At 37.1% G+C, this 26,682-nt stretch overlaps 1 long non-coding RNA gene across 1 annotated transcript in view; it reads left to right on the forward strand.

Annotated features, from left to right (window-relative positions):
* Positions 1–25,628, forward strand: part of LOC132641762 (uncharacterized) — a 38,269-nt gene extending 12,641 nt beyond the window's left edge. Inside the window, exons 5-6 of the long non-coding RNA XR_009582962.1 lie at positions 24,975–25,130; positions 25,388–25,628. This is a non-coding gene — a long non-coding RNA (uncharacterized LOC132641762). The remainder of the gene's footprint in view (positions 1–24,974; positions 25,131–25,387) is intronic.
* Positions 25,629–26,682: the final 1,054 nt, after the last annotated feature.

Here is a 26,682-nt window from a genome sequence, read left to right on the forward strand (position 1 = left end):
ATCAAGAAATATACTGAACCGAATCGTGAATCATCCATCTAATTTAGAAAACGAATCCCAAAATGCCCCTATTACAGTACTGGCACATAATGATAGTCTCACATATATAACATAACCCTTAACATAGTCCACGCCCATTGTCAGTAGCATGCATGTTTTTTTTAGTTCAAAGTTTCAAACCAACAGTGTTCATGTTACTATACAATAAGCCTAAAAAAAAGATAATTTTGACAGCTCATATCGGCATAATTTACTCAACGTTTCACCAAGCGAGATGCAGGGACACAAAGGGATAGGGAAGCACCAGGCCAATGTTAATGCAAAGCTTAACGCATAATATCATAAGGTTGTCATAAAATCAAGTTTTAAACTACTGAAACTCCACAGATTCAATCATTTGTCCCATCTTTAAACACACATATGCACTTTAGGATTTGCAAAGTACCAAAACACTTTTAGAAGCATGTTTCATAGCTATGGAAGCTTAATATAGTACCTAACAACACGGACTTAACTCAGTTCATGACTTTGAACTAAAATCAAAATTAGGTGAAGGAATGTTATTAAGAAAGTTTCAAAACAGACTTGGAAAAATCATATTAGCAGCAACTATGTTATTGACCACTTAAGCTTGAGATAATCATGTTATTAATCCTATTCTTAAAACCTTAAACAATGCATATAAGGACCTTAAGGCTGCCTACATTGCTGCGTTAGTGAAAAGAAGAAAATCCAGCCTTAGTCAGTCTTTAAAGGTTAGTAGACTCCAAATTCTGATATTGATAATCTGAACGGTACAATAATCCTTGAGGATCATTTTGGTGAGAGTAGGCTTAACTGGACTTCTAATATGTAATGAATATATAATTTTATCCCTATTTAGAATGGTAAGGGTTAGTATTATAGATCCGTTACAACTCCCCAAAATAGAATTCTCATCAGATGAAAGTGGAAGGGAAGACCAAACTCATCTTAATATTTACTAGCACGACATCGACATACCTTCATATTCAAACACAATATTCAGCTAAAAATTTAGTTGACAACTAAGCGGTAAAACAACTACGAACCGGCTATCTTGTTTTATGCAGATTATCATCTTTCATTTCGGACAGAGTTCAAAATACAACGCTAAACTCCAACATTCAGTTTCAGCCCAAACATTTCAAATTCGGGAAAACAGAGATCAATTTCAGCAAAAATGCATTGTACTTGACATAGGCATTCATATTCACAGAATTATATTAAGTACAGGAAAGCAACAAAACTGCAAACAATACATTTTATACTACGGGGGAACTCATCTTAACAATAACGAATGACGAAAAATAGAAACAGGGATAATGATTTTACCTGTTGTGGGTGCAGTGAATTGAGGCGTCGGGTCTCGAATCTACTCTCGTATTGATAGATTCGCAACTCGAGTCAATAATTAAAGTACTTCCGTCGTAGTTAAAATTCTTGCCGAGCAACGACGAAAGTTAATCGAATCGTGAGACTTTAACCTTTCGTCACAAATCTCAGATTTCAACAAAAGTGTTTTTCCGATTTGAAGGGTTTAAGACCAGATTAAAAAAAGATTTTGTAACCAAAAATATTCGTGTATTCTAAATCCGTCCCTCAAATACTGAATCCGTTTTTCTCAAGAATCTGAAAAATCCCTCCAAATACTGAAAAATCCCCCCTCATACTGAATCATTCTTTTTTATTTATAGAGTGAGGATGAAGAGGAGCGTATGAGAGAGAGAAGCGGCGTGGGGAACAAGGGGAAGTGGAGAGGAACGTGAGGCGTGGGGGGACAGCAGTGAGTGGAGGGAGCGGGGAACGTGGGAGAGAGAAGGGGAGGCGGCGGGTGAAGGATGGAGAAGAGAGAGAGAGAGAGAGAGAGAGATAAGGGACGGCTGAAGGGGAAAAGGGATGAAAAACCCTACTGGTTTCATTTTGTTTGTGGGACGGACCGGGTCGGGTGAATTTGGATTGGGCTGGTCTATTGGGTATTTTAGTTGGGCTGGTCGGGTATGGATGAGATTAAATAAACGTGGGCTGCTCCTTTTGTGTTGGGCTGGCCGAATTAGTTAGAGTGTGGGCTTCTAATTTAATAACTAGTATAATGTATACTATATGAAGACAATTAATACTTAATATGTAGATAAGGATTTAACAAAGTGTTGTCTTGTAATTAATTTAACGAGTCCACCCGAAAATGAAACGATGACGAACATTTAAAATTTGTGATAAAGTAATGCTCATAATGTTGAAAATGAAAGTAGCGAAAGTAATAGTAGTGAAAATAAAGTATTTAGCTCGTCAGTAAATTTAGACGAGCAAAAATAATTAAATAAAGGAGGGACAAAATTGGGTGTCAACATGGGTAGATGTCACACCCCATTTTTACCCGGAGGTTAAAATTAGAAGTACGACATATTGGAGATTCCTGTTTTTGTTTGTGTTTTAAGGAGTCGCCACCTAATTATTTATGGTGAATTAGGACACCTAAAGTTTGTTAAAGTTATGTTTAAAGTTAACTCTGTTAAGGTCTGCGAAATTTAAGATTCTAGGTAAGGGTTCAATTAGTCTAAAGGGAAGGTATTAGGCACTCTTTAAGACCCATTAACAATGGTTAACCGACCGGACTTAAAATTAATTAGGCTAGGTGTAAATATAGTATTATAGAGAAGAAAGTAGTTTTGTAAGTATGGCTAAAGTTATAAATAAGCATGTGAACATGCTATTTGTAAAAATAGAACTTGTAAATAATAATTTGTATAAAAGAATACTCATTATGTTATTTTAAAATACAACTTATAAATGTTGTTGAAATTTTAAATGAAAGTGTAATAGTATTGTTTAAAATAATACTTGTAGAAAACACAATAATTTGTATAAAGAGTTTAGTTAAAATAAACTAAAAGAAACAGAATATGTAATGTTTATATGTATTCGGAGAAAAGTGAGCTATGCCGACTCACAAATTCAAAGAGTTATTGTAAGATTAATGTGGAATAAATATTAAAGACTTCATACGAAGACTAGTAGTTTAATATATATATATATATATATATATATATATATATATATATATATATATATATATATATATATACATTGTGCTAAGGTTATTTCCAACAATTATGTATTTCGAGTGTTAGAAAGGAATTAAAGTGGGAAAGTTATCCGTTGAAACTAATTTGCCTTTTATTTTTTAGAATAAGCTAAGTTAGTGTAGAATTTGGGGCGTTTTAAAACTTCTAAAATAGTAAGTATAATTTATGGTTCCTTTAGTCAAAAATATATAGTCATGATACTTGGAAAATCAATTATTCTAAAAATGATAAATATTGTGGATAATAGATAATTTCGATATAAACTACTGAAGCTTAATTGCTAGTCTTCTCTTTGAATTAACTACCCACAACTAAACTAAAATCTCTAATGTTACTAAAGTTTATCTAAATTAGCAAACACAATGTTAATCATACAATATACGTTAAATGCACATAAAAAAGAATAGGGATGAGGCAAATGGGCTCAGCCCACTTTCTTGGACTGCTGTGATCTGTTTGCTGTTGGGCTTCGGCCCAGTAAAGCTGCTGCGAACGAAACTGGTAGAATGACTCGAGAGGAGTTATGTTGGGTTTTTAGCCCAACGCCAAATGCGGGAAAAGACGACGAGCCGCTTGGACTCGTATGCGATGTTCATGCATAAGAAGGATGAAAGGAGAAGGATTAGTATGTGAAGATGTGCAAAATATATTCTTTGAATATGTAAAAAATATTTGCAGCAGCAATCCAGCTTGCACAGTCAATGATCCAAAAAGAGAAGAAAGGAAAATACTTTTTAACAAAGATGCCAGTATATATAAGCGTGTACTGGGAATGTGTCTTGATGTATAACACTTAACATATATCTTTATTATACACCACTGATATGTACTAAATGAGCAGCTAGCGTGCGGAATTAATTAGGATCGAACATAATTATTTAAAGGTCGAACATTCAGCACAAGAATCATGTTTCAAGACATCGAACTACTAAACAAACTATACTATCCTTCATTTCCTTTTATTCAAAAGAATCCAGAAGCCGAGACCAAGACGAGGAACAATTTCAAAACTACAAACCTTGCTACATATAAAAGATAACCAGGGAAAACAGATTTCAGGCCAAACGAGAGGGCTGCTATGAAAACAGAGCGAGAAAGAAGGGGGATCCATTCCCTCGGGCAATAGACAATGTTTAGTTTCATAATATTCGAAGCCATAACAACGGCTTTTAACAGAGAACCAGTTAATTATCTCTAGCAGGGAGAAGTTTGTTTCCTCTTACAAGTAGTATTGTGTTTCTCGGAGAAACATAACAACAGCCCATCAGTAGCCTATTTTAGTTTTAAAAAAAAGGGTGAGTCTCAATGATATAACCTATAATGCATCCACTTTATTTAGAGGAAAAAGGAAGCAAATAAGTCGTGAGAAATTACACATATGCCCAACAGTTGAGGCAAACAGGTTCAGACATAAAACTGTGTTCAAGCAACCAAAAGCAGAGCAGATTCAGTTTCCAGGGGGCAACAATACACGAATAAAATCAAACAAACTTCAAACTATTCACAGAGAAAACTGAGGAAGAAATCAACCATTTTTCCCATTTTAGAGTATTAAATTTGCTTACAGGAAGAAGATTGGACCTGGTGACATTCTATATGTATCAAAGTTAAGTACATTTATTTAGCCACACCTAACTGAACAACTATTGGACGGAAGCAAGGTTATTCATTCAGTTAAAAAGGGGGTTGGAAACAGAGGAATCGTGCAAGATTCAGATGCTACTTCTAGGAGGAACACACACAGAACAACACACAAAAAAAAGGCTTAATTATGAATTCATTTTTTTTTGCAGTACTGACCCTTTAAAACTTCAGTCCAGTATGGTCAGATTCTCAGAAGCAGAATACCAACATTAGACGAACTCTAACACAAGCATACATATAAAGAGACAATTGGATGTTCATGCTCACATATAAGTTCCAAGTCAATCATTCAGATTTCGATTTGAATTATCAGGGTTCAACCCTTTCAATCACCTAATGCATACAAGGTTCATATTAACCTAAGTGGTTTCCTTTCTTCACTATTTCAGTAGAAGCTCAAACATGGTACATATTAGGATGGTATCCTAACTCATTCAGACCTTTTCACCTTATTAGGCTCAGATGCAGACTTATTAAGATAAACTAGCATATGCTTTGAAACCAGTTAAGCCTTATTTAGTCATATCCAAACAAACGAGTCATATTATAATATCTTTACAAACAGGCTTAGACTTTACTAGATATGACTTTATCCTAATCGAACTTCCCCATTTTATCTCGGCAACAGTTCATACCAATTAACATGATAGTGAAATAGGCAGTGTTAAGCTAAGAACAGTGCAGATAAGTTTCAGATCAGGGTATTCAAGAACAAGTGAAAACCAGACTTTATAAGCTAAATTCTTCATGAGCACTTCAGTTTACCTAAACAGCGTCAGCAAAATTCTGTGATCAAAGTATTCAAGCTATCATAATTCTAAACAAAACCATCATAACAATCCTCGGAGGTCCCTTTAGATTATCACTGATCACATTAAGAGTGCACATAATCCAAATGACATTCTGCATAGTCTCCTAGTCTAGGGGGGGCAGTTATGTCGAACAACCCATGTAGTCTAAACCAATACTCAAACAATCATTCCGAGACAATCATCTGAACAACTAAATCAGATTCTAAGTTTGATACCAGGCTAACCAATTTGGTTCCCAATACCTATTAAGACAATAATTGTATCTAAATGTGTTGATGCCTGTCACACTTCCTAACAAAACATGCCACATATATAACTAAATAAGAGATGCAACTGCTAACTTAAAGTAGATTACATTCATGGCAGGATATATTCTTTGAACAGATAGAGTAAACGAGAGGCAATGTCAGCCCGTTCTTATCGTATACATAATATACTTAAGATATACACACTATTGTGTGTATATCATATGTATATCGAATGTATATCTTCTTCTTATCTTGATAACCCATTGTATATCCTATGTATATTCGACTTTAAATAGGTTCCAAATCCTGGAAACTCAGTCTAAACATCCGAAATACAGTATACCTCTTTTAAATTCGTTCGAACGATTGTCATCCTATCCTAACAGCTCCCAAACATCAAACAAATAACGCGATGACAGCGAAATTACATAACCACTGAACATACAGCAGATTAAACTAAAAATCTTAGACGAGCAGAAATTAAAGATCATGAGTGACAATTATATCGAAGTTTACCTGTTTGTGGTGCAGTGAAGTGGGTGTCGATGGTCTCGAATCTACACTTGAACGCGACGAATTCGAACTCGAGAAAAAGTCTTTCGAATCAAAAAATTCGACAGAACCGAACACTCTTTTTAAAAGGAAGTTTGGTTTGTTTTTAGTAATCCTAAAAAAAACGTAAATAAAAATGGTTCGAAACAAACTTAAAGTGAAGCAGATTCGAACTTCTAAAGTAATGGAATTTCCCCAAAATGTTGAATGCCATCTATTCTTTCCAATCAAAAATGCTGATTCCTTGTTTTGTCTCAGTTCATCGGGTTTTTCCCCTTTAACCACTCAACCCTCCCTTTTCTCCAGAATCGAATCCCCTCCTCAAACGATTCCACCCCGATTACATTTATAGGGATTCGTTTGTACTTGAGGCAAAGGGAGGAGCGTATGAGAGAGACGAAGCGGGGGACAAAGGGAATATGGAAGAGATAGGCGTGGGGGACAAGGGAGTGTGGAGGTGGCAGAGATGGTGGAACGAAGTGGGGAGAACGTGAGGCGTGGGGGACAAAGGACAGAGGCATGGTGGAGGGTGTCAGATGGAGTAGTGGAGTATGGGCGAAGTCAGAGGAGAAGGAGAGAGTGTGAGGTGTGTGCGCGGCGGCTAGGGTTTAGGATAAAGGGGAGGAAAGGAACGATGATGAAGAGAGAGAGGGAAGAGAGGTGCGGCGGAAGAAGGGTGGCGATGAGATGAGGTGGTGCGCGGCGGAGAAGGAGAGGAGGAAGAAAGAGACGAAGGAGGCGGGTGAGAGGAGAAAGAGAGGACTGAAGAGAAATGGGGATGAAGGGTTAGGTTTTTAGGAATTGGGTTGGGTCGGGTCATGTAATGTAGTGGGCTGATCCGGATATTTTAGAGTAATGGGCTGGTCCGTTTAGGCTGGCCCATTAATTTAAATATGTGTTGAAAAATGTGGGTTGGGTATAAAAATGTGGGTTGTTTATTTGGGTAGAAAAATAATATTGTATTCGTATTTCGGGTCATTAATTTGACTGAAAATTATTGGTCCTTCCTCCGCTATTGTAATTATTTTTGGGCTTCTAATTTAGTAACCGGTATAGTATATATTATGTGAAGATAAATAGTACTCAGTATATAGAAAGTAAGGATTTTACAAAGTGTTGTCTTCTAATTAATTTAACGAATCCGAACCCGAAAACGAAACGATGACTAACCGTTGAAAATAAAAGTAGTGATATTAATAGTAGTAGCAATAAAATATCGCGAAAGATAAAGTATTTAGCTCGTTAGTAAATTTAAAAACCCGGGTAAATTAAATAAAGGAGGGACAAAATTGGGTGTCAACAGATGCCCCTCTTCAACCGGAGATGATGTAAGAGTCTTCGGGCGAAGAAGTTGACGTAGTAGCCAATTTTGTTTGGACTGACGAATATGAGTTCGTAAGAAAGTACGGTTTAGAAAAATTGATGGAAAATATGATGAGGTCCGAAGGAATTATAGAAAATTATGGCTGAATCTTAGTTTTGAGTTGCCTACATATCTAGGGTTGCACTAAGGCCATGTCTAGCTCGAAAGTTTTTGTGGATTCATAATCTAGCGGGGGGTTGTAGACAGGTGACGAGAACGTTCAAAAATAGAACATATGCTTATAGCCTCCTAATTATAAATGTGGTGCACAACACACTCATAAGCAGGACTCTACTAGGTACGATGCGTATTCTTCAAAGATGCCCCAGTGTTGAGTTATGGAGACACTGGGGATGTAGAAAGGAATATGAGATTGTAGAAAGAGTTGATTGAAATACAGTTTTGGTGGGGAATATGAAAGAGAAATTGACCTATGTATCACGTGTTTGTGGACATAGGCAGAATTGAGTTCGAGAGTAGATTCGTGACCTTTGCTTGTGAGTTTGGTAATCCTCTTCAGCAAATTTGCCCCAGTTCACTGCGTAAGATAAAGTTCCACGTTGTGTTGCGTCCCTGCAGGTTGTATTTTCTGCCAAAACTGAAATTCATGTCAAAATTAGTAATAGAGTTGAAAGTGTAAAATTGTGAAGAGTGTAAAATGACAGTAAATATGAGCGTGCGAATGAAAGTGAAGCCGTGTGGCTAATGTTGTCTCTGATTGTCTTCAGGGACTTGAATGAATGTGTGATGCGTATGCTGAGGATGTGATAATATTTCCAGTTGCATTTGCAGATGATAGTGATAAGGTCTCCGGCTGTCTTCCGGGACTTGATGATAAATGATATCTGCGAATTTTAAGGTAAATTCATTAAAGTGGTAAGGTAGATGATGAAATAAAGGAATGAAGTAAGGAGTAAAATAAGTGTATAGCCGTTTGGCTTATGCGCGTGAGGCCGTGCAGCCGGGTGATGTCTCCGATGGTTGTCGGGACTCAATGATATGCTGATGAGGCTGTATAGTCAAACGATGTCTCCGGTTGTCTTCGGAGGCTCAATGATAATTCCTGTAAAGTTCAGGGTAAAGTTGTTAAAGTTGGTAAAGTAAATGATAAAGTAGAGAGTAAAGTCAAAGTATAGCCGTCTGGCTTATGCGTATGAGGCCGTGTGGCCATGCGATGTCTCCGGTTGTCTTCGAAGACTTGATGATATCTCTCCGGTTGTCTTCGGAGATTTGATGTTGATTCCCGTAAAGTCCAGGATAAAGTTGTAACGTGGATGATGTCTCCGGTTGTCTTCGGAGACTTGATGATAATTCCTGTAAAGTTCAGGGTAAAGTTGTTAAAGTTGGTAAAGTAAATGATAAAGTAGAGAGTAAAGTCAAAGTGTAGCCGTCTGGCTTATGCGTATGAGGCTGTGTAGCCATGTGATGCCTCCGGTTGTCTTCAGAGACTCGACGCCAATCTTGTAAAAAAAAAAAAAAAAAAAAAAAAAAAAAAAAAAAAAAAAAAAAAAATATGTGAATTCTTATTTTAGGGTAGAATGACCCAATATGTCCTATTTTAGGGTGGACGGACCCAAGTATCCTATTTTAGGGTGGAAGAACCCAATATATCCTATTTTAGGGTGGACGAACCCAAAGTGTCCTATTAAAGGCGGACAATCCTAAAGTGTCCTATTAAAGGCGGACGAGCCTAAAGTGTCCTATTAAAGGCGGACGAGCCTAAAGTGTCCTATTAAAGGCGGACGAGCCTAGAGTGTCCTATTAAAGGCGGACGAGCCTAAATGCTGTGCGTTTGTGAACAATGATGTTGTCCCTTTGTCGGGCATTTGAAATCAGTAGTGTATATGCAATGCGATGCTTTTGAAAAAATGATGTCCTATTAAAGGCGGACGAGCCTAAAATGTATAGTTATCCTCGGGGTGTGATATTGGTGCCTCCAGCGGTCTTGGGAGATGCCTTCAGCTGTCTTTGGAAACTTAACAATGATTCCTGCAAAGTTCAAAGTAAAATGGTTAAAGCTGGTAAAGTATATGATAAAATAATTGATAAAGTATGGAGTAAAGTGGTGGAATAGCCGTCTGGCTCATGATGTTGATGGTATCGTGACAGGCCAAATTTAGGACACGTAATCCTGATTTAATTCGCCTTCAATCTCGTCAACCTACAAAAACAGGTGTATAAAGTTATAAAATTATTTTGATAAAAATAAATTAAAAGATAAGGTTGGAAGTAAAGCCGTATGGTTTTTGAGGCGAGGCCACAATGGCCCTGATTGATAGACTTGACTGTTGATCTCGCGATTTTAAGTTCCTGCACTCAAAGAAAAATTCTTAGTTTGGGAGGGGGAAGTTGATTCGTGTTGACTCGAAGCTTGACGTTGTTGGCGCTCCATTTGTCTTGTTTGTTTGGATCTTGTGATCTCCGTTCAAGCCTCGGTAGATGAACAGTAGTGAAATAATTGAAAGAAAGTATTTCATTTGAAAGGTAGGTATGTAAGTATATGTATAAGGAAATATAATTATACGTATATAAATTGTGAAATATGTAAATGTATGTAAGGAAAGATATATATATGTAAATGTATATATATGTAAGTTGTAAAATATTCTGCCAACCTCGAATTGTGACACTTCTAAAGTAATTGGTCCATAATACTTCCTGTCTGGTAGTCTCAATATTGTCGATGTCCAACCGTCTATGTTTTCAAAATATGCCCCAGTTTTGGGTTCAGAAAGGGTATGCTAAACTTATGTCGTGGTGTGACCGAACCTTATATAGGTTGCCTACGTATCCTTCCAGGGAATCAGGTCAGAACGTAGTTCGTAAAGTATATAAGAATGGTTTAAAATTTTCTAATAAGGGGACCGAACCCGATATGGATTGCCTACGTATCCCACCAAGGGAATCAGGTCGGCGTAGTTCTGCTATATAAATGGTAAAAGATTTGTTGGATTTTATCTAGGTGTGACGGATCTATATGTTAATAGTCTACGAATCCCGCCGAGGGAATCAAGCTCTGTGTGGTTTTCTTTGTGTAAGGACTTTGGATTTTCTGTTATAGCGCAACCGAACCCTATGTGGGCTGCCTACGTATCCTACTCCGGGAATCAGGACGGAACGCAGTTCGTAAGGATCCAAAAAGGGAAAAATTCTAATCTAGTATGACCGAGTCCCTGTGTAGGCTGCCTACGTATCCACCGAGGAATCAGGTCAAGCGTAGTTCGTACGCATAAGATATTTTGGATTTTCTGTTGTAAAGCAACCGAACCCTATGTGGGCTGCCTACGTATCCCCCATGGGAATCAGGTCAGCGTAGTTCGTAATCTAAAGGAAAGGTTGCAAACTAGGTTGTCTAACCTAATGTCGTACTTTGATTTCTTCTTGAATTGCTAGCTTTTAGGCTTATGTTATCACCTATCGGCTATTTCAATTCTTGTGAGTGGAATCTTGTCTTGTCCCCCTAGTTTCTTTGTTACTCTCTCGGAATGTGTGTTGTCTATTCATACATTTCATGTCACAATCGTAGAGTTGACAGTTTTGATAAATAAAGTAGAAAATAGATGATTAAGGAAAATCAGAAATGCATTCATAGTTTTGCAATTCAAGCTTCCACAAGGTGAAGCAAAACAAACAAAAATTTGAGTACGGTTCAAGCATCAATAAAAGAAAACAAGTTCACTACATGTTCATGCTACCAAGGCTCCCGACGGATCGAGGACGGAGTACAAGTCCAATTCTTCAGAGTCTTTCCTGGTTCGGCGCCCCATATTGTCAGTGCCTTGGTGTTGCGAGTAGTTGTATTGGATTGTTCCCACGAGAGCGACAAAGTTGTTGATCTGACTCTTTCCGCACTGGACTCCTCTAAATCTTGGTATTTCCGTGAGCAGGCAAAGGATTGTTGACCACATTGGGCTTAGCTTCAGCGAGCTGAATTACTCCTTCCTTAATCAGGGCTTCGATTTTGTTTTTAAGCCCATAGCAATCTTTAGTGGCGTGCCCAACAACTCCAGAGTGGTATGCGCAGCTTTTGGAACCATCAAACCATTTTGGGATAGGCTCGGGAATTTTTCCTTCAATCGGTTGTATTATGCCTGCTGCTTTCATTCTTTCGAACAATTGAGCCAAGGGTTCAGCGATCTGAGTGTAATTACGGGTATTTTTGGTGTCAGGGTTTGGACGGGCTCTAGGTATAGTATGTGGTCGATTTTGGTAAGTTGGAGCTTGGTTGGGTTGATACGGGCGTGGGTTTTGATGCGGAGGTGCTCGGGGTTGGTAGTAGTTTGCTTGGGTGTTGTAAACGGGGTAAGGAGGTAGTGGAGCTTGGTAGGGTTCAGGGTAGTGGTAAGGGTGGAAAGTTTGTTGTGGGTGGTTAAAGTATGGAATGGCTTGGCTCGGCTCATGTCCTTGAGCGTTCATGACTGCAGCGACATCTTCCTTCTTCTTTTTAATCCCGTTGATAGAACCAGATTGTATAGCTTTGTTCATTGCTTGTAAAGCAATAAGATCCTGAATTTTCCCCGATTTGATTCCTTCTTCCAGTGCTTCTCCCATTCGAACAACTTCTGTGAATTTTTGTCCCATCATACCTATCATTTTCTCGTAAAATATGCCAGCCTGGCATTCAATGAAGGTAGCAGTCATTTCCCTATCATTCATCGGAGGTTGAACCCTGGCTGCTTCTGACCTCCAACGTAACGCATATTCGCGGAACGTCTCAGTTGACTTCCTGGTTAACTTAGTCATGTAAACTCTATCTGGTGTGATATCGGTGTTAAAACTGAACCTGTCCATAAAGTCTTGCGCCATGTCACTCCAACCACGCCATTTACGGACATCCTGTTGTGTATACCAAGTAAGTGCTTCGCCAGATAAGCTTCTTATGAAGAGCTTCATCCTTATGCTCTGGTCTCTGCCCACTCCAACCAGTTTGTCACAATAAGCCCTTAAGTGTGTATGAGGGTCGCCTGTTCCATTGAATGTATCAAATTTCGGCGGTTTGTAGCCTACGGGTAAATCGACGTCAGGTTGAACACAGAGATCTTCATATTCTACACTCTTAGTTCCCCTAGCAACTTGAAGGTTTCTCATTGCTTCTTTGAGACTGTGGATCTCTTTTAGCAACATGTTATCTGCCCCTGCCTTTGCATCCTTTTCCATTTCTTCGTACTGATCTACTTCGGGTTGGAACCTGACCGTTACTGGATTGGTAAAGGCTTGTGTTTCTGTGGCGTATACTGGAGGAACATATTGTGCATTAGGGGTGGCAAAGTGTGCCCCGTGCATATGCTGGGTTGGATAAGTCTGGACGATGGGGGTGTTTTGGACAAGAGGTGGTGTGTTATAATTGGTGTTTATAGGTGGTTGATTTGGTGGGTTTAGAGAAGTGGTCGTGGGTAGTGGATTAGTGTTGGCGGGTAAAGGAACATAGGGAGTATGAACTAGCGATTGACTTGGTGGGTTGACGGGTGGTGGATTGTGAGTAGCATAGGTAGTGTAGGTGGGTGGTTGATTTTGTGGAGGAGTATAGCTAGTGTAAGTGGTTGGTTGACTTTGTGGGGGAGTATAGACGGATGTTGGATTTGGTGGATTTGCGGGGGTGATCGGAGGCAAGTTGTTGTTAGTAGGTGCATTGTTTTGGGGAGGAAAATGCTCAGGAACTGGGGATTCGAGTGATGGAAAACGAGGTGGTTCTGGTGCAGTATTGCTAGGTTCAGAAGGTGAATTTTGAAGTGTGATGGATAAATTGGTCAAGTCCCTAACCCGATTTAGTTCTCCACGTAGATTCTCAATTTCTTGAGTCAGGCGGGCGATATGTTCATCCCGTTGAATAGCAGTTCCATGTTCGGAAGTTTCAGGCGGATCACTAGCGATCACGAGGTTTTCTACACCAGTTGGAACAGATGCGGCCGGATCAGACATAGTAATTTCATTTCCTTGGACAGCCCAACTACGTTCAGGTAACGATGACGTCTTTGACCTCGTGATGTAAGGATGGTCGGCCATCGAGCGTCAACACGAATCAACTCTCTGTTTGTGAATAAGATAAAATAGACATACAGTATAAACGATGTTAATCTCATGAACATATCTAGGTAAAGTCATGGTCACGTAAAGTCGAGTAAGGCATGTAGCGAATAATTTATCAAGTAGAGTCAAACAAGTTGTCAAACAAATGTAAACGATTATATCAAAACAACTAGCACGTCCTAATATGCATGTGACCTCTTTGCGCCAGAGGTGGGCCTAACGTTGTTTAAAGGATAAAGTGTGCCATAATATGTCATTCCGTTGCTTTGATTAATTAAACAGATTCTATTTCTCAAAAGTAAAAAATAATGTAATATTTATTACATGTCAAATGAATACAACATAAAGTGTTTCCTAATCTAAATAAAGTAAATAAAATTTTTATGCCTAACTTCTAGCTTCATTTGTGATGCCCTTGATCTTCGTCATTTGTTGTACTCCGATGCAAATGCATACCTGTCATAGAAACGTTAGTCATTCCTTACTTCCTAAAGTTTAATTAATTAGAGCAAATAGTCAATATTTAGGCACAGTTATCCTTCAAACATGCATATAAGGTATGATTGGTGTCACTCGGGGTCGTGAACCCACTCGGACGTTTGGGTAAAGTCATCTAATGGATTTAATACACCAAGGGTATTAAACCTCCTAGGTCATGAAACGTATGCTCTTAATAAAGTGTGTTGGTTTAGCTCTATCTTAGGCTGACTAAGAGTTGGCTTCTTACGACACAAGGTTCCCCCAAGCGGACAACTTGGGAGTGGAAAGTCCGTGGCCGTCGACTGCACCGCTGATCGACTAAATCCACAAGATCAATCCAACTAAAGGGGTAATTTAGTAGTGAACGGGCGCGAACCGCGAAGCCGTTTTAAGTGTGTGAATATGTGTGAGTTTTCCAGAAGTGGAGGAAATATGAACGGAATGACAGTTTTATCAAAGCACTAACACATAAACAGTTATATCAGACAAACAGTTTATATCAAATAAACAGTTTATATCGAACAAACAATTAATAGCATGTAAAAAATAATTAACAAATAAATAAAGCGATTTCAAAATAAGCACACAAAGCCTACTTAGACTAAGTCCGTTATGGTTAGAACCTAAGCACATCCCCAGCAGAGTCGCCAAGCTGTCACACCCCATTTTTACCCGGAGGTTAAAATTAGAAGTACGACATATTGGAGATTCCTGTTTTTGTTTGTGTTTTAAGGAGTCGCCACCTAATTATTTATGGTGAATTAGGACACCTAAAGTTTGTTAAAGTTATGTTTAAAGTTAACTCTGTTAAGGTCTGCGAAATTTAAGATTCTAGGTAAGGGTTCAATTAGTCTAAAGGGAAGGTATTAGGCACTCTTTAAGACCCATTAACAATGGTTAACCGACCGGACTTAAAATTAATTAGGCTAGGTGTAAATATAGTATTATAGAGAAGAAAGTAGTTTTGTAAGTATGGCTAAAGTTATAAATAAGCATGTGAACATGCTATTTGTAAAAATAGAACTTGTAAATAATAATTTGTATAAAAGAATACTCATTATGTTATTTTAAAATACAACTTATAAATGTTGTTGAAATTTTAAATGAAAGTGTAATAGTATTGTTTAAAATAATACTTGTAGAAAACACAATAATTTGTATAAAGAGTTTAGTTAAAATAAACTAAAAGAAACAGAATATGTAATGTTTATATGTATTCGGAGAAAAGTGAGCTATGCCGACTCACAAATTCAAAGAGTTATTGTAAGATTAATGTGGAATAAATATTAAAGACTTCATACGAAGACTAGTAGTTTAATATATATATATATATATATATATATATATATATATATATATATATATATATACATTGTGCTAAGGTTATTTCCAACAATTATGTATTTCGAGTGTTAGAAAGGAATTAAAGTGGGAAAGTTATCCGTTGAAACTAATTTGCCTTTTATTTTTTAGAATAAGCTAAGTTAGTGTAGAATTTGGGGCGTTTTAAAACTTCTAAAATAGTAAGTATAATTTATGGTTCCTTTAGTCAAAAATATATAGTCATGATACTTGGAAAATCAATTATTCTAAAAATGATAAATATTGTGGATAATAGATAATTTCGATATAAACTACTGAAGCTTAATTGCTAGTCTTCTCTTTGAATTAACTACCCACAACTAAACTAAAATCTCTAATGTTACTAAAGTTTATCTAAATTAGCAAACACAATGTTAATCATACAATATACGTTAAATGCACATAAAAAAGAATAGGGATGAGGCAAATGGGCTCAGCCCACTTTCTTGGACTGCTGTGATCTGTTTGCTGTTGGGCTTCGGCCCAGTAAAGCTGCTGCGAACGAAACTGGTAGAATGACTCGAGAGGAGTTATGTTGGGTTTTTAGCCCAACGCCAAATGCGGGAAAAGACGACGAGCCGCTTGGACTCGTATGCGATGTTCATGCATAAGAAGGATGAAAGGAGAAGGATTAGTATGTGAAGATGTGCAAAATATATTCTTTGAATATGTAAAAAATATTTGCAGCAGCAATCCAGCTTGCACAGTCAATGATCCAAAAAGAGAAGAAAGGAAAATACTTTTTAACAAAGATGCCAGTATATATAAGCGTGTACTGGGAATGTGTCTTGATGTATAACACTTAACATATATCTTTATTATACACCACTGATATGTACTAAATGAGCAGCTAGCGTGCGGAATTAATTAGGATCGAACATAATTATTTAAAGGTCGAACATTCAGCACAAGAATCATGTTTCAAGACATCGAACTACTAAACAAACTATACTATCCTTCATTTCCTTTTATTCAAAAGAATCCAGAAGCCGAGACCAAGACGAGGAACAATTTCAAAACTACAAACCTTGCTACATATAAAAGATAACCAGGGAAAACAGATTTCAGGCCAAACGAGAGGGCTGCTATGAAAACAGAGCGAGAAAGAAGGGGGATCCATTCCCTCGGGCAATAGACAATGTTTAGTTTCATAATATTCGAAGCCATAACAACGGCTTTTAACAGAGAACCAGTTAATTATCTCTAGCAGGGAGAAGTTTGTTTCCTCTTACAAGTAGTATTGTGTTTCTCGGAGAAACATAACAACAGCCCATCAGTAGCCTATTTTAGTTTTAAAAAAAAGGGTGAGTCTCAATGATATAACCTATAATGCATCCACTTTATTTAGAGGAAAAAGGAAGCAAATAAGTCGTGAGAAATTACACATATGCCCAACAGTTGAGGCAAACAGGTTCAGACATAAAACTGTGTTCAAGCAACCAAAAGCAGAGCAGATTCAGTTTCCAGGGGGCAACAATACACGAATAAAATCAAACAAACTTCAAACTATTCACAGAGAAAACTGAGGAAGAAATCAACCATTTTTCCCATTTTAGAGTATTAAATTTGCTTACAGGAAGAAGATTGGACCTGGTGACATTCTATATGTATCAAAGTTAAGTACATTTATTTAGCCACACCTAACTGAACAACTATTGGACGGAAGCAAGGTTATTCATTCAGTTAAAAAGGGGGTTGGAAACAGAGGAATCGTGCAAGATTCAGATGCTACTTCTAGGAGGAACACACACAGAACAACACACAAAAAAAAGGCTTAATTATGAATTCATTTTTTTTTGCAGTACTGACCCTTTAAAACTTCAGTCCAGTATGGTCAGATTCTCAGAAGCAGAATACCAACATTAGACGAACTCTAACACAAGCATACATATAAAGAGACAATTGGATGTTCATGCTCACATATAAGTTCCAAGTCAATCATTCAGATTTCGATTTGAATTATCAGGGTTCAACCCTTTCAATCACCTAATGCATACAAGGTTCATATTAACCTAAGTGGTTTCCTTTCTTCACTATTTCAGTAGAAGCTCAAACATGGTACATATTAGGATGGTATCCTAACTCATTCAGACCTTTTCACCTTATTAGGCTCAGATGCAGACTTATTAAGATAAACTAGCATATGCTTTGAAACCAGTTAAGCCTTATTTAGTCATATCCAAACAAACGAGTCATATTATAATATCTTTACAAACAGGCTTAGACTTTACTAGATATGACTTTATCCTAATCGAACTTCCCCATTTTATCTCGGCAACAGTTCATACCAATTAACATGATAGTGAAATAGGCAGTGTTAAGCTAAGAACAGTGCAGATAAGTTTCAGATCAGGGTATTCAAGAACAAGTGAAAACCAGACTTTATAAGCTAAATTCTTCATGAGCACTTCAGTTTACCTAAACAGCGTCAGCAAAATTCTGTGATCAAAGTATTCAAGCTATCATAATTCTAAACAAAACCATCATAACAATCCTCGGAGGTCCCTTTAGATTATCACTGATCACATTAAGAGTGCACATAATCCAAATGACATTCTGCATAGTCTCCTAGTCTAGGGGGGGGCAGTTATGTCGAACAACCCATGTAGTCTAAACCAATACTCAAACAATCATTCCGAGACAATCATCTGAACAACTAAATCAGATTCTAAGTTTGATACCAGGCTAACCAATTTGGTTCCCAATACCTATTAAGACAATAATTGTATCTAAATGTGTTGATGCCTGTCACACTTCCTAACAAAACATGCCACATATATAACTAAATAAGAGATGCAACTGCTAACTTAAAGTAGATTACATTCATGGCAGGATATATTCTTTGAACAGATAGAGTAAACGAGAGGCAATGTCAGCCCGTTCTTATCGTATACATAATATACTTAAGATATACACACTATTGTGTGTATATCATATGTATATCGAATGTATATCTTCTTCTTATCTTGATAACCCATTGTATATCCTATGTATATTCGACTTTAAATAGGTTCCAAATCCTGGAAACTCAGTCTAAACATCCGAAATACAGTATACCTCTTTTAAATTCGTTCGAACGATTGTCATCCTATCCTAACAGCTCCCAAACATCAAACAAATAACGCGATGACAGCGAAATTACATAACCACTGAACATACAGCAGATTAAACTAAAAATCTTAGACGAGCAGAAATTAAAGATCATGAGTGACAATTATATCGAAGTTTACCTGTTTGTGGTGCAGTGAAGTGGGTGTCGATGGTCTCGAATCTACACTTGAACGCGACGAATTCGAACTCGAGAAAAAGTCTTTCGAATCAAAAAATTCGACAGAACCGAACACTCTTTTTAAAAGGAAGTTTGGTTTGTTTTTAGTAATCCTAAAAAAAACGTAAATAAAAATGGTTCGAAACAAACTTAAAGTGAAGCAGATTCGAACTTCTAAAGTAATGGAATTTCCCCAAAATGTTGAATGCCATCTATTCTTTCCAATCAAAAATGCTGATTCCTTGTTTTGTCTCAGTTCATCGGGTTTTTCCCCTTTAACCACTCAACCCTCCCTTTTCTCCAGAATCGAATCCCCTCCTCAAACGATTCCACCCCGATTACATTTATAGGGATTCGTTTGTACTTGAGGCAAAGGGAGGAGCGTATGAGAGAGACGAAGCGGGGGACAAAGGGAATATGGAAGAGATAGGCGTGGGGGACAAGGGAGTGTGGAGGTGGCAGAGATGGTGGAACGAAGTGGGGAGAACGTGAGGCGTGGGGGACAAAGGACAGAGGCATGGTGGAGGGTGTCAGATGGAGTAGTGGAGTATGGGCGAAGTCAGAGGAGAAGGAGAGAGTGTGAGGTGTGTGCGCGGCGGCTAGGGTTTAGGATAAAGGGGAGGAAAGGAACGATGATGAAGAGAGAGAGGGAAGAGAGGTGCGGCGGAAGAAGGGTGGCGATGAGATGAGGTGGTGCGCGGCGGAGAAGGAGAGGAGGAAGAAAGAGACGAAGGAGGCGGGTGAGAGGAGAAAGAGAGGACTGAAGAGAAATGGGGATGAAGGGTTAGGTTTTTAGGAATTGGGTTGGGTCGGGTCATGTAATGTAGTGGGCTGATCCGGATATTTTAGAGTAATGGGCTGGTCCGTTTAGGCTGGCCCATTAATTTAAATATGTGTTGAAAAATGTGGGTTGGGTATAAAAATGTGGGTTGTTTATTTGGGTAGAAAAATAATATTGTATTCGTATTTCGGGTCATTAATTTGACTGAAAATTATTGGTCCTTCCTCCGCTATTGTAATTATTTTTGGGCTTCTAATTTAGTAACCGGTATAGTATATATTATGTGAAGATAAATAGTACTCAGTATATAGAAAGTAAGGATTTTACAAAGTGTTGTCTTCTAATTAATTTAACGAATCCGAACCCGAAAACGAAACGATGACTAACCGTTGAAAATAAAAGTAGTGATATTAATAGTAGTAGCAATAAAATATCGCGAAAGATAAAGTATTTAGCTCGTTAGTAAATTTAAAAACCCGGGTAAATTAAATAAAGGAGGGACAAAATTGGGTGTCAACAGTAGAGTCATCTAATGGGCTTAATACACCAAGGGTATTAAACCTCGTAGGTCATGAAATGTATGCTCTTAATAAAGGTGTTGGTTTAGCTCTATCTTAGGCTGACTAAGAGTTGGCTTCCTATGACACAAGGTTCCCCCAAGTGGATAACTTGGGAGTGGAAAGTCCGTGGCCGTCGACTGCACCGCCGATCGACTAAATCCACAAGATCAATCCAACTAAGGGTGATTTAGTAGTGTACGGCCGCGAACCGCGAAACCGCTTTAAGTATGTGAATTTGTGTGAATTTTCCAGTAGTGGAGGAAATATGAACGGAATGATAATTTATCAAAGCAGTAACACTTAAACAGTTTATATCAAACAAACAATTAATAGCATGTAAAAACAGTTAACAATAAATAAAGTAATTAAAATAAACACACAAACCCTATTTAAATTAAGTCTGTTATGGTTAGAACCTAAGTGTTCCCCAGTGGAGTCGCCAAGCTGTTATACCCCATTTTAACCGGGTTGAAGTAGAGTACAACATATTGGTGATTCCTGTTTTTTTTTTTTTGTTTATTTTAAGGAGTCGCCACCTAATTATTTATGGTGAATTAGGACACCTAAAGTTAATTAAAGTAATTATCTAAAGTTGATTTTATTTTAAAGTCTACGAAACCAAAAAGATCCTAGGTACGGGTTCAACTAACCTAGAGGGAAGGTATTAGGCATCCTCTAAATTTCATTAATAATGGTTAATCCGACCGGACTTAGAGTTAATTAATTAGGCTAAATTCACTTCGGAGAAAAGAAATAATTTGTAACCATATTTCGACAAAATGATTCCTGATCAAGAGTTGAAAAAGAAAATAGAAGAAAGGCCTCAGATGTCCAAATACGTTTTTTTGCATAAGAAAAGTAGTTAACCTTTAAAAAGGGACCAGAGCCAAAACGTGGTTCAAATTGAAGGTGAGGCCACTATTATCTGTATTATTTGAAACAAATGTCATTTTCAAATGTAAGACTAAAGTTGATAGAATAAACCCACTAACCTTCCTTAAATTAAATGAGTGAACGAAAATACGAAAAACATTTGTCTCGATTCATTCGAAACAGATAAAGTTTTGAGTAGAGAAAGCAATTAAGAATTAGAGTAAAAATCGTGTTCTTGACTAAAGGCAACTTATAACTGGTCAAATAACTGTTAATTAAAAGAAAAGACTCTACTCGATCAAGCAAAGTAAAACCATTAGCAACTGATTACCACAACACAAATAAAATTGCAGTCACACCAGCAAACAAGCAATATTACGGAATAAAATGAGACGAATTAAAGCCATATTTGGCTACCATAGAAGAGTAAAGTTTTCAGTGGTCCGCCGTTTGGCTAACCACTCTCTTTGTTTTCTGTTCGGATGAATGTCGAGAGGACGAGAGTTGAATAGGAATGCGCATGCAAGGTCCGAATGCCGCATAATCTCAAAATGAGACTATTTGGATAATGAGTCTTTATGGAGACTCCATTTCGCTCCGAAGTGTACATGTAAAGAAGGAGAGAAAAATAATTAGCAGCAATTCATTGTCCAGGCAATTTACGAAATTATCATACATGGCAGACTTGACTATCTAAACTAAACAAATTAACCATAGACATAGCTTTGGACAGAAGATGTAAAGCCTGCTTCAAGTAAAGCTAACGTCTAAAAAGGCATATGGATATTTCAACCCACCAGATTTTGTATTAGGGAGACAACTCAAAACATACTGGTGTAAGAAAATTACTTAGTAATTTATTCACTGATTTGTGAGAAATTAGTACAAAATCATGATTAATTGGAAATACTAAAAAAAAAAACATTTTCATTCAGTAAGACATCCTCTAAAAAAAAACATATCTAGATATTAGTACTAAGACAGTAAACTTAAACATAACCTCTGATATAGTGTTCATGATTAAAGTTTCCAGCAAATAGGAGTTTGGAAATATCCACAAACAGAGTATCCTCTCGGTTCGAAATGGCAAACCATCGTAGGAAAAATGAAGACCAGACTGAAGGATCTAAATCATGATTCCTATTATGCATTTATACTCAAGATAACTTCAACAGGATTAATAAAGAAAACGTCGCTAATGCTGTGATTAAAACTATTCCTGAATTGTGGAAAAATATTCATGCCAAGTCACGCACAACAAGCAGGTTTGTAAATTCTTTGGGACACAAAGGAATATTTTCAAGAGATCAACAGCTAAACTGGGCATTTAGACCATTTTATGCAGGAACCTCAACTGGATGGGACCAGCGTCAACTGATCGCATTTTTAAAACAACCAATCTTTAACCTAAGTAGAAATCTACCAAAAGAAAAAAAGGGGAAATCATTCTAAGGGACCAAACTTGCAAACAACAACATAAAGGGGAACGAACAGATACGCCAAAAGCCGTGTTCAAAGTCATGTTTTATTAACCACCCCTAAGATTCGAACAAGGACAGATCTGGAATTTGTTTCCATTCTACAATAAAAACCAATTCAAACTATACGCAGTGGAAAGAGAAATAAAACCAATAAACACTTAAGGCAACTATATCCAACCAAAACCAAATTCATGCTCATACCATCATTAACCTATTCGCACTTAGCTAGTGATTTAATGTATCCTGCCCACTGTTGGAAAGCGAAAGAACTTCCAAATGTATTGTCCCATGGATCATATTTTCTCGAAATCCAACTGTAGGAATACAAACCCGACTTAAACAGAACACGTCGAGCCTTAAGCTCATATCGAATTTAAACAGTCCCAATTGACTAGTCCTAAGCTTACACAATATGCTTGATATCTACTGATCAACAGAAACCAAACAAATACATAAATGTGTGCTAAACTAATTAGACGAAACAAGAATGACAAACATATGACTTCATACTTAGAATTTAACCTAAAACATCAACAAAATATGCAAACACATGCTGAAACAAGGACACACAACAATAATAAACATAAAAATGTGCTAATATCTAAACCAATCTAACAGTAACAGTAAGCACAGATTTGAGAGAGATGGTAACAACGAGACATCAAAACATGATTTCTTTTATGCGAACATAGAATCTGAAACTGGAGAAGAACAGGTCGTAATAGAATCGGATTTTACCTGTTCGTGGTGCAGTGAAGTGAGGTGTGGAGGTCTCGGATTTATGCTCGAACTCAAACGAACCCGAACCCGATTAAAGTAACTAAAGTTTCAAAACGAAAAATGAAAATAGAGTAATTGTTGGTCGCGGCTAAAGTTCACCGGAAAAGGAAAAATCAAGTGTGAAGATAGTTGGGTCTGTGTCCCTCCAAAATACTGAAAATCATTCCTCTTTCAACTGAATAATTCTTCTTCATTTATAGAGTGAGGAGAGAGAGGAGCGTATGAGAGAGAAGAGCGGGGGCCAGAGTAGACAGAGGCGTGGGGGACAAGGGGAAGTGGAGAGGAGCGTGAGGAGAGAGGAGAAGTGGAGAGGCGGCGGGTGAGAGAGATGAAGATAGAGGAGAGAGAGAGCTGAAGAGGAATGGGGGTGTCGGCTGAAGGGTTAGGTTTTAGGAAAATAAAATTGGGTCGGGTCGGGGTGTTGGGCTGGACCGGGTAGGGAATAATGTGGGCTGATTATTTGGGCTTCATACAGATTGGGCTCAGTCGTTTGGGCCATTTATTTGGCTGAAAATACGGTCATTCTTCCTTCATTTTAATTATTCTTGGGCTTTTAACTTAATAACTAGTACAATGTATACTATGATAATTAGTGATAATATGTAAAAAAAAAAAAAAACTTGATAAAGTATAATTAATTTAACGAGTACAAAGTCCGAAAATAAAATGATGACGAGCCATTTAAAATTTGTGATAAAGTAATACTAGTAATGTTGATAGTAAAATAGTGAAAATTAATAGTAGTGAAAATAAAGTGTTTAGCTCGTCAATTAATTTAGAAGCCCGAGTAAATAAATTGAAATAAAGGAGGGACAAATTTGGGTGTCAACAGTCGTCATATTCCGATTACTGAACCTTTAGTGCCCCCTATGATTCGATACTCATCATGGGAAAATTGTGGATGCCCCTGGGTGGGGTGGGGGTGGGAGATGTGGTTTCAAATGTATATAATGAACATTCTTAGCCTTACCCAAAATTCTGATATTCTGAATTGCCTAATTTCTACTTCTGCTGAGTTTGTATTTCATAGTTCCACGAGAAATGTGGTGATCCAACTCATTGTTTTTTCTAAAGGTGAAAAAAGAAAAAAACCAGAAATGACTGCATATCATTGAGATAGAAAAGCGCTGCTTTCCTATATGGGTGATTCCATTTTCAAGGCTTAGATCAGTTTCCCAACTTGTTTACCAGGATACTTGTTAGCCTTGTTTAACCTTAGTCCAACCGAATACGGTGAAGGGCCGATAACAAAATGATTCAATGTAATATTTCCTAATTGCTACGTAGTCAGAATTTAGAGTTACCTGTATGGTTGCTTCAAGTAATGAAACTCACAAAAGATGAAATCTGAATTGGAAATAGAGTGGAGGTTAGCTGAACATAAACTTAGAAAAAATTTCAACCTTTTGATGGTTGACCAATGATGTGAACTTAGCTTTCTAGATAGTGAAAGCAAGTTGGATGATTTGTTTTCTAAACAAAAATGAAAAAAAAAAAAAAAAAAGATAATTGTAGTCATCTCTGTTCCTTGTTTTGAAAAGATATTAGAATGTGTAAAATTAGTCACTTAATTGACATTTACTTGTTCTGATGCCAGTAATAATCCCTTCCCAATCTTATGGTGTTTGAAATATTCCAGGAAATTATTCTTGTAGAAGGGCTGAAGCTGGATGATATAGAAGCTAGCATATACACCGTACACTGTCTGCCCTTAAGGTTGCTTGGTGCGGAGGGATCGCCTATTAAATGTATACTGATTAAGTAATACTGTCCTCGTCTCCGCCTCAACCATAAGGTACTTTTTAAACATGTTAGCTTGTATGTTTTTTTTTTTTAGATGAATAACATGTTACCTTGTATATTATCTTGTTCAATGTGAAAAACATTTTATATGATCTTGGTTTTGCATGTACTTGAATCCATTCGATCTAATGCTGACTTGACATCCACACAATTCACGGCATGAAATTCATAGCCTTTTCTTCTCTTCTTGGTTATGTGTGTTCAGCGGTACACCCTCTTCTTATTATTTGCTTGGATAAATTGCTGCAGGAAGCACTGGAGATAGCGTTGAATAAGAGAAAGTGCTGCAAGGGAGGACATATTCTCAGAGTAGTTTAGGCTGTAATATTATTAGCTTTTAGGCTGAAAACACATAGCATGAGCAAATAATATGTAGATTTCATGGTATGTCTTACGGTTTTATGGATTGACGGAGAATGATCAACATATTTAGATCAGAGTTATTTTTGTCTTAAGGTGCAAATGATTACGGTCATCATATTGCTTTCTACCTTTCCATCCTTATCCTACTACTGAGGAGTCTTGCTATTTTTATCTCCACCCAATAGTTACGAATAAATTCACTTTGAGAGGTAAAAAATTATTCTCGAGCGAGAAAAGACAATTTTTCTTGAGTTTTATGCTATTTGAATGAAAGCTTAAATTGTGTCCTGTGGTGAAATCTTAAAGGGTTAACATTTAATTATATCAAATCTTTCCTCTTCTCTTCTTTGTTTCTTGGGACTCTTCGTAACAATTTCACCAGTTATAAATTCTTAACATAACATAAAGCTTAACCACCAAACATTGTAGAATGTTGTCATTTATGATTGTAGAAGTACTTTGATGAATTGGATGTGTTGATGAATTGCATTGTTGATTTGGTTGATGAATGAGATTGGCTGGTGTGCTGCTGTAAAAGCAGCTGAATGCTGGAATTTTTTTTCCAAATTTTCGACCGCATTAGGTCGAAAATCAACCCAGATATTGATAATTTTCGACCTAGTGAGGTCGAAATTGTACCCAGAAATTAGAATTTCGACCGCATGAGGTCAAAAAACTGGGCAACATTTTGAATTTCGACCTCATGAGCTCGAAATCTGGCAACAATATTGCTAAATTTCGACCTCATGTGGTCGAAATTTTGATTTTGATTTTTATTTTTTAATATTCATTCATATTTCGACCACAAGAGGTCGAAAACTTTAAAAAATATTTATATAAAAATAATTAGTAATATTTAAATAAAAAATAACTTTTTTCGACCTCAGGTGGTCGAAAAATTTATTTTCGTAATTTAGGTAGAAAACTTATTTCGACCGCGTGAGGTCGAAAAAAATTTCACCCTAGCTGTTAGCGACCATGCCTTGTGGTCGAAATTTTGGTCGAAAATTGGCCTTTTTCGACCTCGTGTGGTCAAAAATTTTGGTCGAATTTCACTGTTTTTTTAGTAGTGAATGTTGTAGATGGATTTTGAAAGATGTTAGTTTTATAGTATTAAATTAAATGTCTGGCTATATTTCAAAAAGTAGAAAAGTTGTTGCGATCGCTTTGTATGATGTAAC

The sequence above is a fragment of the Lycium barbarum genome, chromosome 5, assembly GCF_019175385.1.
Source record: "Lycium barbarum isolate Lr01 chromosome 5, ASM1917538v2, whole genome shotgun sequence".
Classification (NCBI taxonomy): Eukaryota; Viridiplantae; Streptophyta; class Magnoliopsida; order Solanales; family Solanaceae; genus Lycium; species Lycium barbarum.